Genomic DNA, 12,258 nt, shown 5'->3' with positions numbered 1-12,258 from the left:
TTCACCCATCGTAGAATACTTATGCTCTTGAGAGAAGCCACTAGTGAAACCTATGGCCCCCGGGTCTGTTCTCATCATATCAATCTCCATCACTTTAATCTTGCTTTGCTTTTTTACTTTGCCTTTAATTTTCACTTTGCATCTTTATACCAAAAATACCAAAAATATTATATCTATCAGATCTCACTCTCGTAAGTGACCGTGAAGGGATTGACAACCCCTAATCGCGTTGGTTGCGAGTAGCTATCGTTTTGTGCAGGTACGAGGGACTTGAGCGTGGCCTCCTACTGGATTGATACCTTGGTTCTCAAAAACTAAGGGAAATACTTACGCTACTCTGCTGCATCATCCCTTCCTCTTCGGGGAAAACCAACGCAAGCTCAAGACGTAGCAAGAAGGATTTCTGGCGCCGTTGCCGGGGAGTCTACGCAAAAAGTCAACATACCAAGTACCCATCGCAATCCCTATCTCTCGCATTACATTATTTGCCATTTGCCTCTCGTTTTCCTCTTCCCCACTTCACCCTTGCCGTTTTATTCGCCCTCTCTCTCTCTATCCTCCCTCTCTATTTGCCTCTTTTGCCCGTTTTCTCTTGTTTGCTCGTGTGTTAGATTGCTTGTTTCTCGCGATGGCTCAAGATAATACTAAATTGTGTGACTTCACCAATACCAATAATAATGATTTCCTTAGCACTCCGATTGCTCCTCTTACTGATGCTGAATCTTGTGAAATTAATACTGCTTTGTTGAATCTTGTTATGAAAGATCAATTCGCCGGCCTTCCTAGTGAATATGCCGCTACTCATCTGAATAGCTTCGTTGATTTATGTGATATGCAAAAGAAAAAAGTTGTCGATAATGATGTCGTTAAATTGAAGCTATTTCCTTTTTCGCTTAGAGATCGTGCTAAAGCTTGGTTTTCGTCTTTGCCTAAGAATAGTATTGATTCATGGAACAAGTACAAAGATGCTTTTATCTCTAAGTATTTTCCTCCCGCTAAGATCATCTCTCTTACAAACGATATTATGAACTTTAAACAACTTGATCATGAACATGTTGCACAGGCTTGGGAAAGAATGAAATTAATGATACGTAATTGCCCTACTCATGGTTTGAATTTGTGGATGATTATACAAAAAATTTATGTCGGATTGAATTTTGCTTCTAGAAATCTTTTAGATTTGGTCGCGGGAGGCACTTTTATGGAAATAACTTTAGGAGATGCTACTAAACTCCTAGATAATATTATGGTTAATTATTCTCAATGTCATACTGAAAGATCTTCTAATAAAAAAGTGCATGCAATAGAAGAAATCAATGTGTTGAGTGGAAAGATGGATGAACTTATGAAATTATTTGCTACTAAGAGTGTTTCTTCTGATCCTAATGATATGCCTTTGTCTACTTTGATTGAGAATAACAATGAATCTATGGATGTGAATTTTGTTGGTAGGAATAATTTTGGTAACAACGCTTATAGAGGGAATTTTAATCCTAGGCCATATCCTAGTAATCCTTCTAATAATTATGGGAATTCCTACAACAACTCTTATGGAAATTATAATAAGATGCCCTCTGAATTTGAGAATAGTGTTAAAGAGTTTACGAATTCACAAAAGAATTTTAATGCTTTGCTTGAGGAGAAATTGCTTAAAGTTGATGATTTGGCTAGAAACGTTGATAGAATTTCTCTTGAGGTTGATTCTTTAAAGCTTAGATCTATTCCTCCTAAACATGATATCAATGAGTCTCTCAAAGCCATGAGAATTTCCATTGATGAGTGCAAGGGAAGAACCGCTAGGATGCGTGCTTCCAAAGATGCCTTTATTAAAGCGTGTTCTTCCAATTCCTATGAAAATCAAGATGAAGATCTAAAAGTTATTGATGTGTCCCCTATTAAATCTTTGTTTTGCAATATGAATCTTGATGAAACTGGATATGATCTTCCTTTACCTAGAAGGCGTTCTAAAAATTCGGAGTATTTTGATCTTAATGATGAAATTGATGAAAGTGGGATTGAAAGAAATAAAAATCTAGATGTTGCTAAACCCACTATATTGGATTTTCAAGGAATTTAATTATGAAAGTTGCTCTTTAATTGATTGTATTTTCTTGTTGCAATCCGTGCTAAATTCTCCACATGCTTATAGTCAAAATAAAGCCTTCACCGAACATATTGTTGATGCCTTATCATTAGGAGAATTGCTCTTGCCACATGCTAATTCTCTTTAATTACTACAGACTGTTCTGTTTTTGACAGATTCTGTTTTTCGTGTGTTGTTTGCTTATTTTGATGAATCTATGGTTAGTAAAATAGTTTATAATCCATAGAGAAGTTGGAATACAGTAGGTTTAACACCAATATAAATAAAGAATGAGTTCATTATAGTACCTTGAAGTGGTCTTTTGTTTTCTTTCGCTAACGGAGCTCACGAGTTTTCTTCTTTAAGTTTTGTGTTGTGATGTTTTCAAGTTTTGGGTGAATTCTTGTGATGGATTATGAAACAAGGAGTCGCAAGAGCCTATGCTTGGGGATGCCCATGGCACCCCCAAGATAATCCAAGGGCACCAAAAAGTCAAAGCTTGGGGATGCCCCGGAAGGCATCCCCTCTTTCGTCTACTTCCATCGGTAATTTACATGGAGCTATATTTTTATTCACCAACATGATATGTGTTTTGCTTGGAGCGTCTTGTATTATTTGTGTCTTTGTGTCTTAGTATGCCACAATCATCCTTGCTGTAAACACCTTTTGAGAGAGCCATACATGAATTAAATTTTGATAGAATACTCTATGTGCTTCACTTATATCTTTTGAGCTAAGTAGTTTTGTTCTATGTGCTTCACTTATATCTTTTGAGCGTTATAATTTTGCTCTATGTGCTTCACTTAGATCTTTTAGAGAATGGTGGTGGATTTGTTTTAAAGAAACTATTGATCTCTCATGCTTCACTTAAATTATTTTGAGAGTCATAATAGCATGGTAATTTGCTTAATAATAATATGCTTGGTATTCAAGATTTGTGAAACTTCCTTTTGAGTGTGTTGAATACTAAAAAAAGATTGAAGCATGATAATTGTTTTGAGATATGGAGGTGATAATATTAAAGTCATACTAGTTGAGTAGTTGTGAATTTAAAGAATACTTGTGTTAAAGTTTGTGATTCCCGTAGCATGCATGTATGGTGAACCGTTATGTGATGAAGACGGAGCATGATTTATTTATTGATTGTCTTCCTTATGAGTGTCGGTCGGGGATGAGCGATGGTCTTTTCCTACCAATCTATCCTCCTAGGAGCATGCGCGTAATACTTTGCTTTAATAACTTCTAGATTTTTGCAATAAGTATATGAGTTCTTTATCACTAATGTTGAGTATATGGATCATACGCACTCTCACCCTTCCACCTTTGCTAGCCTCTCTAATACCATGCACCTTTCGCCGGTATCATACACCTACCATATACCTTCCTCAAAACAGCCACCATACCTACCTATTATGGCATTTCCATAGCCATTCCGAGATATATTGCCATGCAACTTTCCACCATCTAGTTCATCATGACACATTCATCATTGTCATATTGCTTAGCATGATCATGTAGTTGACATAGTATTTGTGGCAAAGCCACCATTCATAATTTTTTCGTACTTGTCACTCTTGATTCATTGCATATCCCGGTACACCGCCGGAGGCATTCATATAGAGTCATACTTTGTTCTAGTAATCGAGTTGTAATCATTGAGTTGTAAATAAATAAAAGTGTGATGATCATCATTTAATAGAGCATTGTCCCAAAAAAAAGAGAAAGTCCAAAGAAAAAAGAAGGCCCAAAAAAAAGAAAATAAATAAAAAGGGGCAATGCTACTATCTTTTTTCCACACTTGTGCTTCAAAGTAGCACCATGATATAGCGTGTCTCATATATTGTGCTTCAAAGTAGCACCATGTTCTTCATATAGAGAGTCTCATATGTTGTCACTTTCATATACTAGTGGGAATTTTACATTATAGAACTTTCCAATGATGGGCTTCCTCAAATTGCCCTAAGTCTTCGTGAGCAAGCAAGTTGGATGCACACCCACTTAGTTTCTTTTTGAGCTTTCATACATTTATAGCTCTAGTGCATCCATTGCATGGCAATCCCTACTCACTCACATTGATATCTATTGATGGGCATCTCCATAGCCCGTCGATACGCCTAGTTGATGTGAGACTATCTTCTCCTTTTTGTCTTCTCCACAACCACCATTCTATTCCACCTATAGTGCTATATCCATGGCTCACGCTCATGTATTGCGTGAAGATTGAAAAAGTTTTGAAAAAGTTAGAGTATGAAACAATTGCTTGGCTTGTCATCGGGGTTGTGCATGATTTAAATACTTTGTGTGGTGAAGATAGAGCATAGCCAGACTATATGATTTTGTAGGTATAACTTTCTTTGGCCATGTTATTTTGAGAAGACATAATTGCTTTGTTAGTATGCTTGAAGTATTATTATTTTTATGTCAATATAAACTTTTGTCTTGAATCTTTCGAATCTGAATATTCATACCACAATTAAGAAGATTTGCATTGAAATTATGCCAAGTAGCACTCTGCATCAAAAAAAAATCTCTTTTTATCATTTACCTACTCAAGGACGAGCAGGAATTAAGCTTGGGGATGCCTGATACGTTTCCAACGTATCTATAATTTTTGATTGCTCCATGCAATATTATCTACTGTTTTGGACTATATTGGGCTTTATTTTCCACTTTTATATTATTTTTAGGACTAACCTATTAACCGGAGGCCCAGCCCAGAATTGCTGTTTTTTTGCCTATTTCAGTGTTTCGGAGAAACAGAATATCAAACGGAATAAAATCTTTGGAAACGTGATTTTATCATCAAACGTGATCCAGGAGACTTGGACCCTACTCCAGGGAGTCAAAGAGGAGGTCACGAGGGTGGGGGGCACGCCCCCTACCTTGTGGGCCCCTCGGTGCTCCACCGACGTACTCCTTCCTCCTATATATACCTACGTACCCCCAAACGATCAGAACTGGAGCCAAAAACCTAATTCCACCGCCGCAACTTTCTGTATCCATGAGATCCCATCTTGGGGCCTGTTCCGGAGCTCCGCCGGAAGAGGGCCGTCATCACGGAGGGCTTCTACATCATCCTAGCCCCTCCGATGAAGTGTGAGTAGTTTACCTCAGACCTTCGGGTCCATAGTTAGTAGCTAGATGGCTTCTTCTCTCTCTTTGAATCTCAATATATACAAAGTTCTCCCCCTCTTTTGTGGAGATCTATTCGATGTAATCTTCTTTTTGCGGTGTGTTTGTTGAGACCGATGAATTGTGGGTTTATGATCAAGTCTATCTATGAATAATATTTGAATCTTCTCTGAATTCTTTTATGTATGATTGGTTATCTTTGCAAGTCTCTTTGAATTATCCGTTTGGTTTGGCCAACTAGATTGGTAGTTCTTGCCATGGGTGAAGTGCTTAGCTTTGGGTTCGATCTTGCGGTGTCCTTACCCAGTGACAGAAGGGGCAGCAAGGCACGTATTGTATCGTTGCCATTGAGGATAACAAGATGGGGTTTATTTCATATTGCATGAATTTATCTCTCTACATCATGTCATCTTGCTTAAGGCTTTACTCTATTTTTAACTTAATACTCTAGATGCATGCTGGATAGGGGTCGATGAGTGGAGTAATAGTAGTAGATGCAGAATCGTTTCGGTCTACTTGTCACGGACGTGATGCCTATATACATGATCATGCCTAGATATTCTCATAACTATGCTCAATTCTCTCAATTGCTCAACAATAATTTGTTCACCCACCGTAGAATACTTATGCTCTTGAGAGAATCCACTAGTGAAAGCTAAGGCCCCCGGGTCTATTCTCATCATATCAATCTCCATCACTTTAATCTTGCTTTGCCTTTTTTACTTTGCCTTTACTTTTCACTTTGCATCTTTACACCAAAAATACCAAAAATATTATATCTATTAGATCTCACTCTCGGAAGTGACCATAAAGGGATTGACAACCCTTAATCGCGTTGGTTGCGAGTAGCTATCGTTTTGTGCAGGTACGAGGGACTTGAGCGTGGCCTCCTACTGGATTGATACCTTGATTCTCAAAAACTGAGGGAAATACTTACGCTACTCTGCTGCATCATCCCTTCCTCTTCGGGGAAAACCAACACAAGCTCAAGACGTAGCAGGCTGCAGCAAGGAAGTGCCTCCTTATTACGTGAAAAATAATGATTCCTCCACCTGACAGCTGGGACCCACTGGACGGGCCACTGTATTTCGCGAAAAAAACGTTTCCCCCTGACTGCTGGGACCCACCAGCTACATCTTCGCACGCAAGGAAGTGCGTCTGGGCAAAAAAACGATTCGCCCCCTGACTGCTGGGACCCACCAGCTACATCTTCGCAGGCAAGGAAGTGCCTGACAGTCGGGACCCACCTGGTCGAAGCGTACATAGCATTGTCATTCTCGTCGCGAACATGTACGTACATACTGGTCGATGTAGAGGCGCGCACGTGTCGTAGTAGAGGCGCGCACGTAGCATGTACACGTACGTACATCGGCCAGGGTGCAAGAAAGAAAATACGGTCACGTATGTGTACATACGGGCGGGGTCTCGAACGCCTACTCGCGCATACGTACGGCCAGGGCTCGTGTACATGTCTGGGTCGGAATGAAGAAACAGGGTCGTCGTCGTGTTCATGGGGAGGCAACAGAATGCGTCGTGTTCATGGGGAGGCAACGGAATGCGTCGTGTTCATAGGGAGGCAACGGAATGTGTCGTGTTCATCAGGAGGGCTTGGACGGAACAGGCGATGGAAACGAGGCCTGGCGTACCGCAGAACGGAGGAAACGGCCTTGTGTTCGACCGGCCACGTTCGAAACGGGATCTTGTTCATCGGGAGGGGTCTGGCGTACCGCAAAATGGAGGAAACGGACCTCCTACGATCGAAACGGGGGTCCTGTTCATTGGGAGGGGTGTGGCGTACCGCAAAACGGAGGAAACGGACTTGTGTTGGAGCTCTACGGTCGAAATGGGGGTCCTATTCATCGGGAGGGGTGTGGCGTACCGCGAAACAGGACTCCACGGGATACTGTTCATCTCCATCATCGACCCCCTCCAGCCTCCACGAGCTACTATTCATCCACCGTCGACCTCCTCCAGCCTCCACCTGCGACTGTTCATCCATGGGCTCCTGTTCATCCAGCCTCCACCACGCGGTACTCCACCGGCTACTGTTCAACCAGCCCTCTACACGTAGGGATGGCAATTTTGCCCATGGGTATGGGTACCCGCGGGTACCCTTCCCGAAAACAATGGGTATTGGCAAGACTTGAAGAGATTTTCTACCCACGGGTAATGGGTACCCATACCCGCAAAATATATGGGTAGGGCATGGGTAAGAAATTGTGCCCATGGGTAACCCAATGGATACCCAGAAAAAAATTAATAAATGAAAATAACTCCTATAACATGTGGGGTTAGCATCCAACTCATATGGTCCAACCCTAAATCTCATATTCCTTAAACAAATCATAGCTCATAGGCTCATAATCACCTGCTCGCCACTCCTCATACGTCCTATGTGACTCCTCAAAAAGATGAAATATCGTCTCTTCGCTACCAGACTCTTGTCGAACACTCGATCCAGCGATCCCCAATTCCCACCACCGCCTTCCACTACGTCGGCCTTCCACCAACCGCTGCTCATACTCCCCTGATGCTTCCAAGAGGCCACCCACTGGAGGAGGCCACATACGTGCTATACTACTCTACCATGGTTTGAATTTTAAACTCATTTCTCTACCTCTTAAGAATTTGAATGCTATATATTGTACCCAATGGATACCCATTGGGTATAGGATACCCGATGGGTATGGGCATGGGTGTCAGTTTATACCCATGTGTATTGAAGTGGGTGGGTATAAAAAGTTTCTATGGGTATGGGTTTGGGTAGAAGGAGGTTGTACCTGCCCATACCCTACCCATTGCCATCCCTACCTACACGGGCTCCTATTCAACCACCCCTCCACGGGCTACTGTTCATCCTGCCATCCACCGTCTACTGTTCATCCTGCCCTCCACGGGGTGGTCCTGTTTATCCAGCCCTCCACGGGGTCCTGTTCATCCAGCCCCAACCGGCTCGATCGATCGGGGTCCTGTTCATCCAGAGGCAACACCACGGGGTTCTTTTCATCCACCCCCACCGAGAACTGTTCATCCCCCCCCCCCCGCGCAACGCTCACTGTTCATCCAGAGGCAGCATCGATCAGCTTCAGTTAGCAGCAGTAGCGAAGGAATCGCTCGATCGGGTTCAGTTAACAACCATCGATCGATAGCCCGGGATCAGTAACGCGTAGCCTGCAGTGCAATCGCTCGGGTTCAGTTAGAGCCCAACGCCTCGCTCGGGTTCAGTTAGAGTCAACGCCTCGCACACACGCGCGTACGTGTACGAGAGAAGCGCGCATCGCTCGGCCCCCGACCTCCCACTATAACCGGGAACTCCCCGAAATTTTCCTCGCCCTCGCTTCTACCATGGTTTTTTCCGTCATGGACGGCCCAAAGAATGTCATGCAGCTGCGTCTCCAGCCCGCCCAGGACGAAAAGCCCATTTTCTGTCATGATTTTTTGTCATAGAAGTAGGAGCCCACCACATCTATGATGATACCGGCTTTTGTCACAATTATCGTCACAGAAGTGTCATATGTATGACAGATTTTTTTTTTCGTTCGGCCCAAAATGTCACGGATGTTTCTTTTTTTGTAGTGCACAGTCGTAACGGTCGATGCATCGCGGAGTTGTGGCTGGAGTGGAAACCGACGAGGTTGCTCAAGCAAGGCAGTAGCCCTTTATGCCGATGTCGGTGTAGCCGAGAGCGTATGGTGGTGTAGACGTTGTTGAGGTAGCCGTGCGAGGGACGCCGTGGTCGATGTCGAGTCGGGTGGCCGGTGTCGAGGTAGTCGCCGTGGACCGGGAAGAAGAGCGGCGGCGGCCTGAGGAGGCGGCAGCGGCTAGGTCAGAAGCGCGGGGACGTTGCTCGAAGTAGGCGAGGACGAACCCGACAGGGTGATGAGGACCAACGCGACGCATACCGCGTAGAAGTCGACGCGCGGGGACGGCCGAGTGGACCGCGCGCCGCGACGCTATGACCCAAAGGGGCGACGCAGCGACAACACGCGGGTCGGGGCGACGGCAGGGAAGACCTCAGGGCAGTTGCAGGGAACACGTGCCACGCTCGCTTGACGCTACGGCCCGACAGGGCGACGCGGCGGCATCACGAGGGTCGGTGCAGCCTCGGGGACGCCCTAGAGCGGACGGCCTCGGGTCGGCAGTTGACCGCATGCCGCGACACTACGGTTCGAAGGGGCGACACAGCGGCAACGCGCTAGGTGTTGCAACCACGGGAACGGTCTCAGGGCGACGACGGGGACCATGTGCCGCGACGCTACGGCCCGAAGGGGCGACGAAGCTGCGGCTCAGATCGATGCAGTCATGGAGAGAACCACAGGGCGGCGGCGCTGCAACCCAATGGGGTGACGCAGCTGCAGCCCGTTGCTCGATCGAGGAAGGGCGGTGTTGTACTTCGAGGCGATCTTCACAAATTCCAGGGAGACGCGTGTATACAGTTTATCAGACCGAAGACGCGACAAACAAAACCGAAAAGATGCAATGGACGACGAGGTATCTGCGAGCTGCATCGCGCAGCCATCTGTCGCATGGGCACGTACCCAAGCGGGACACACATGCATCAGCCAAGACCAGCATGCATACGCATGTGATCCGGGCCGTTCAATGTGGAGCAGTTTGGGTAGCCTAGCGCTAAGGGTAAAGTCTGAAATAAACTCTGAGGTTATAGATGCCGACGCGAACAAATCCTCACCTCCAAATCCCTAAAATTGGTATTCTGTATTTACAGTTCCCGGTCAATCTAAACCCTGTATGAGTAAAATCTGGTTTGTTGCAATAGGAAGGCACGATCCCAGCCGGGATTGATTTCTACTGTCACTTACAATATGGGCCCACCTGTCATATGTATCTCCTCAACGGCGAGCACGGCCGCGGTGCCAGTGTCCATCGACGGATTGTTGGCACTGTCAAGATTAACCACGAACTACACCTTGATTATTAGGAAAAGACAAAAAAAAAATATCGTGCATCACAAGGCCTGTTGCATTGCAATCCAGCCGTGTCCAGCGTCTTGCGTGCGTGTATTGAGAAGAGATCATCTAATCAACCAAACCAGGCTCGTGTACTAGTTCAGGAATACATCAAGTCATCCCTGTACGTGTGTGTCTTCCGGCGGAACTTTGATCCTCAGTCGGTGCTCGTCGACATCATCATGAATACAGAGAAGCTAGCTAGGTGGCTGTGGTCATCGTCCCCCTTGCCGCGCGTGCACACAAACCACGCCTGCTGAGCTGCAGCGGGAGGCGGCCATGCTGAGATGCTCAAGCTAGTGCGGCGCCAGGAGCAGAGATAGCGGCGCTGCAGCGAGATGGGGTCCTTGACGTAGCTCGAGACCCATCCCAGAGCGCCGCCGTCGCTGCGACTCGGCACAGGCCTCCAGGGCCACGCGCCAGCCGCAATGCTCTGACGCGAGCGCGCCCATCGTGGTGGCCGCATTCATCGGCCCCGGCAGTGGCGGCGCACCCCTGACGCCTCACCTCCGCGATTTGTGGCAGGAGCTTCTCGTCGCGGACGGCGGCAACCCACCAAGACACGACGTGAACGAAGCCGAGGGAGATGTCGAGCCTCGTCCGGTGATCCCTGATGGCAGCCTTCCTCCTCCAGATGGCAAACAACTCCTCTTTGTTGGCGTCCTAGCTCCTTAGTTGCCTTGGTTGTCATGCACATGCTGCTATCTCCATCATCGCCTCCTTGTTCACCATATGGCAGCAGGCTCGCCCCGGCTGTATCTACCCCCGCCGATGCATCCTGCAGGCTGTAGCTCCTCAACTCGCCTCCACCTTCCCAGGAGCATCTACCCGATAGACATAGATGTATCTGTAAGGAAAGGGAACGGGAGGAGAGAGGTGGGAGCGAGGAAGAAGATGGCTTGACCCGCACAACCATGAGAAAAGCGAGTTCCCGGTCAGGATTGTGCGTTCCCAATGTGCCAAACATATCTAGAGTCAGAATAGGCCGAAATCAAAGAGTTTAGGGTATCAACTTCAGGAATTTAAAGGTAGGGGTTTATTCGTGTCAACCTCAGGGTTTATTTCAGACTTCACTCTAGCGCTAGCGGTCAGGCGCGCGAGCAACGAGCCACACACGGGCGATGTAGCCAGCGCACGGGACGCGGGCGATGCCGTGTGTGCCACCATCCCAGCGCACAAGCGCGAGCAGCGATAGATGTCCTCGAGGCCAGTGTTGAAGTAGAGCCACGCAAAGACGACGGACGATGTGGGCGACACAAATCGATTGTAGATCAAGAAATTAAAAAGAACACCGATTAATGGATCGGCGAGAGAGAAAACCTCAATTAATGGATCGAGTAAAAGACCTTTTAGGGCAGCCGGTCAACACGACCAGCGGACGAACTCTAGGTACGGGCGGCGCGGCCCCCGGCGACGGTCATGGCGGCCGACCACCCCGAGGGCGGCACGCGGGGCAGAAGCGGCGGGCGGCGGTTAGGGTTGGATCGGTTAGGCTGATACCATGTTAGAAGGGTGAGAAGGATTTGATAGAATCGTTGATGGATAGTATTGCTTGAGCCTCATGTGCATATATATAGGAGTACATGATCTACTTGGAGTACAAGACAAGTCAGGACAAATTCTAATCTATCTTATATTTCCTAATGAATCAATATACTCAACACTGATTACAGGGTATTACATAGTTACATGGACACATTTGTGCGTCAAGAGAGGTACATCCACCACGAGAATTCGATATCCTTGGCATCAGGTTAGCGGTGAGACCAAAGATACATATCTTGGATCAGAAGTTGCAGGGAGGGGGCCTTATGGATGTCTTGGCCTCAAACAGTCTTGGAGTTTCTGGCGTCCCAAATCTTCTACCCATCGAGAAGTGATGCTCCCCGTAAGAACTACCAATCGAGAAGAGAGTCCCGACCTCGCCCAGCCCCGATCCACATTGCCCTAAAGCTAGCTGCCACCGCACACGCAACGTCACACCTAATGCACCACCCCCTTGTCGACGTGCATCTCCACCTCCCGCTGCCCCACTTAGCGGTTCTTGCCCATGTCGACCTACCAACCGCCCGCCGC

Source organism: Triticum urartu, chromosome 7A, assembly GCF_056163025.1.
Source record: "Triticum urartu cultivar PI428250 chromosome 7A, HENAU_Tu73, whole genome shotgun sequence".
Taxonomy (NCBI): domain Eukaryota; kingdom Viridiplantae; phylum Streptophyta; class Magnoliopsida; order Poales; family Poaceae; genus Triticum; species Triticum urartu.
Note: the sequence above shows the minus strand (reverse complement) of the source record.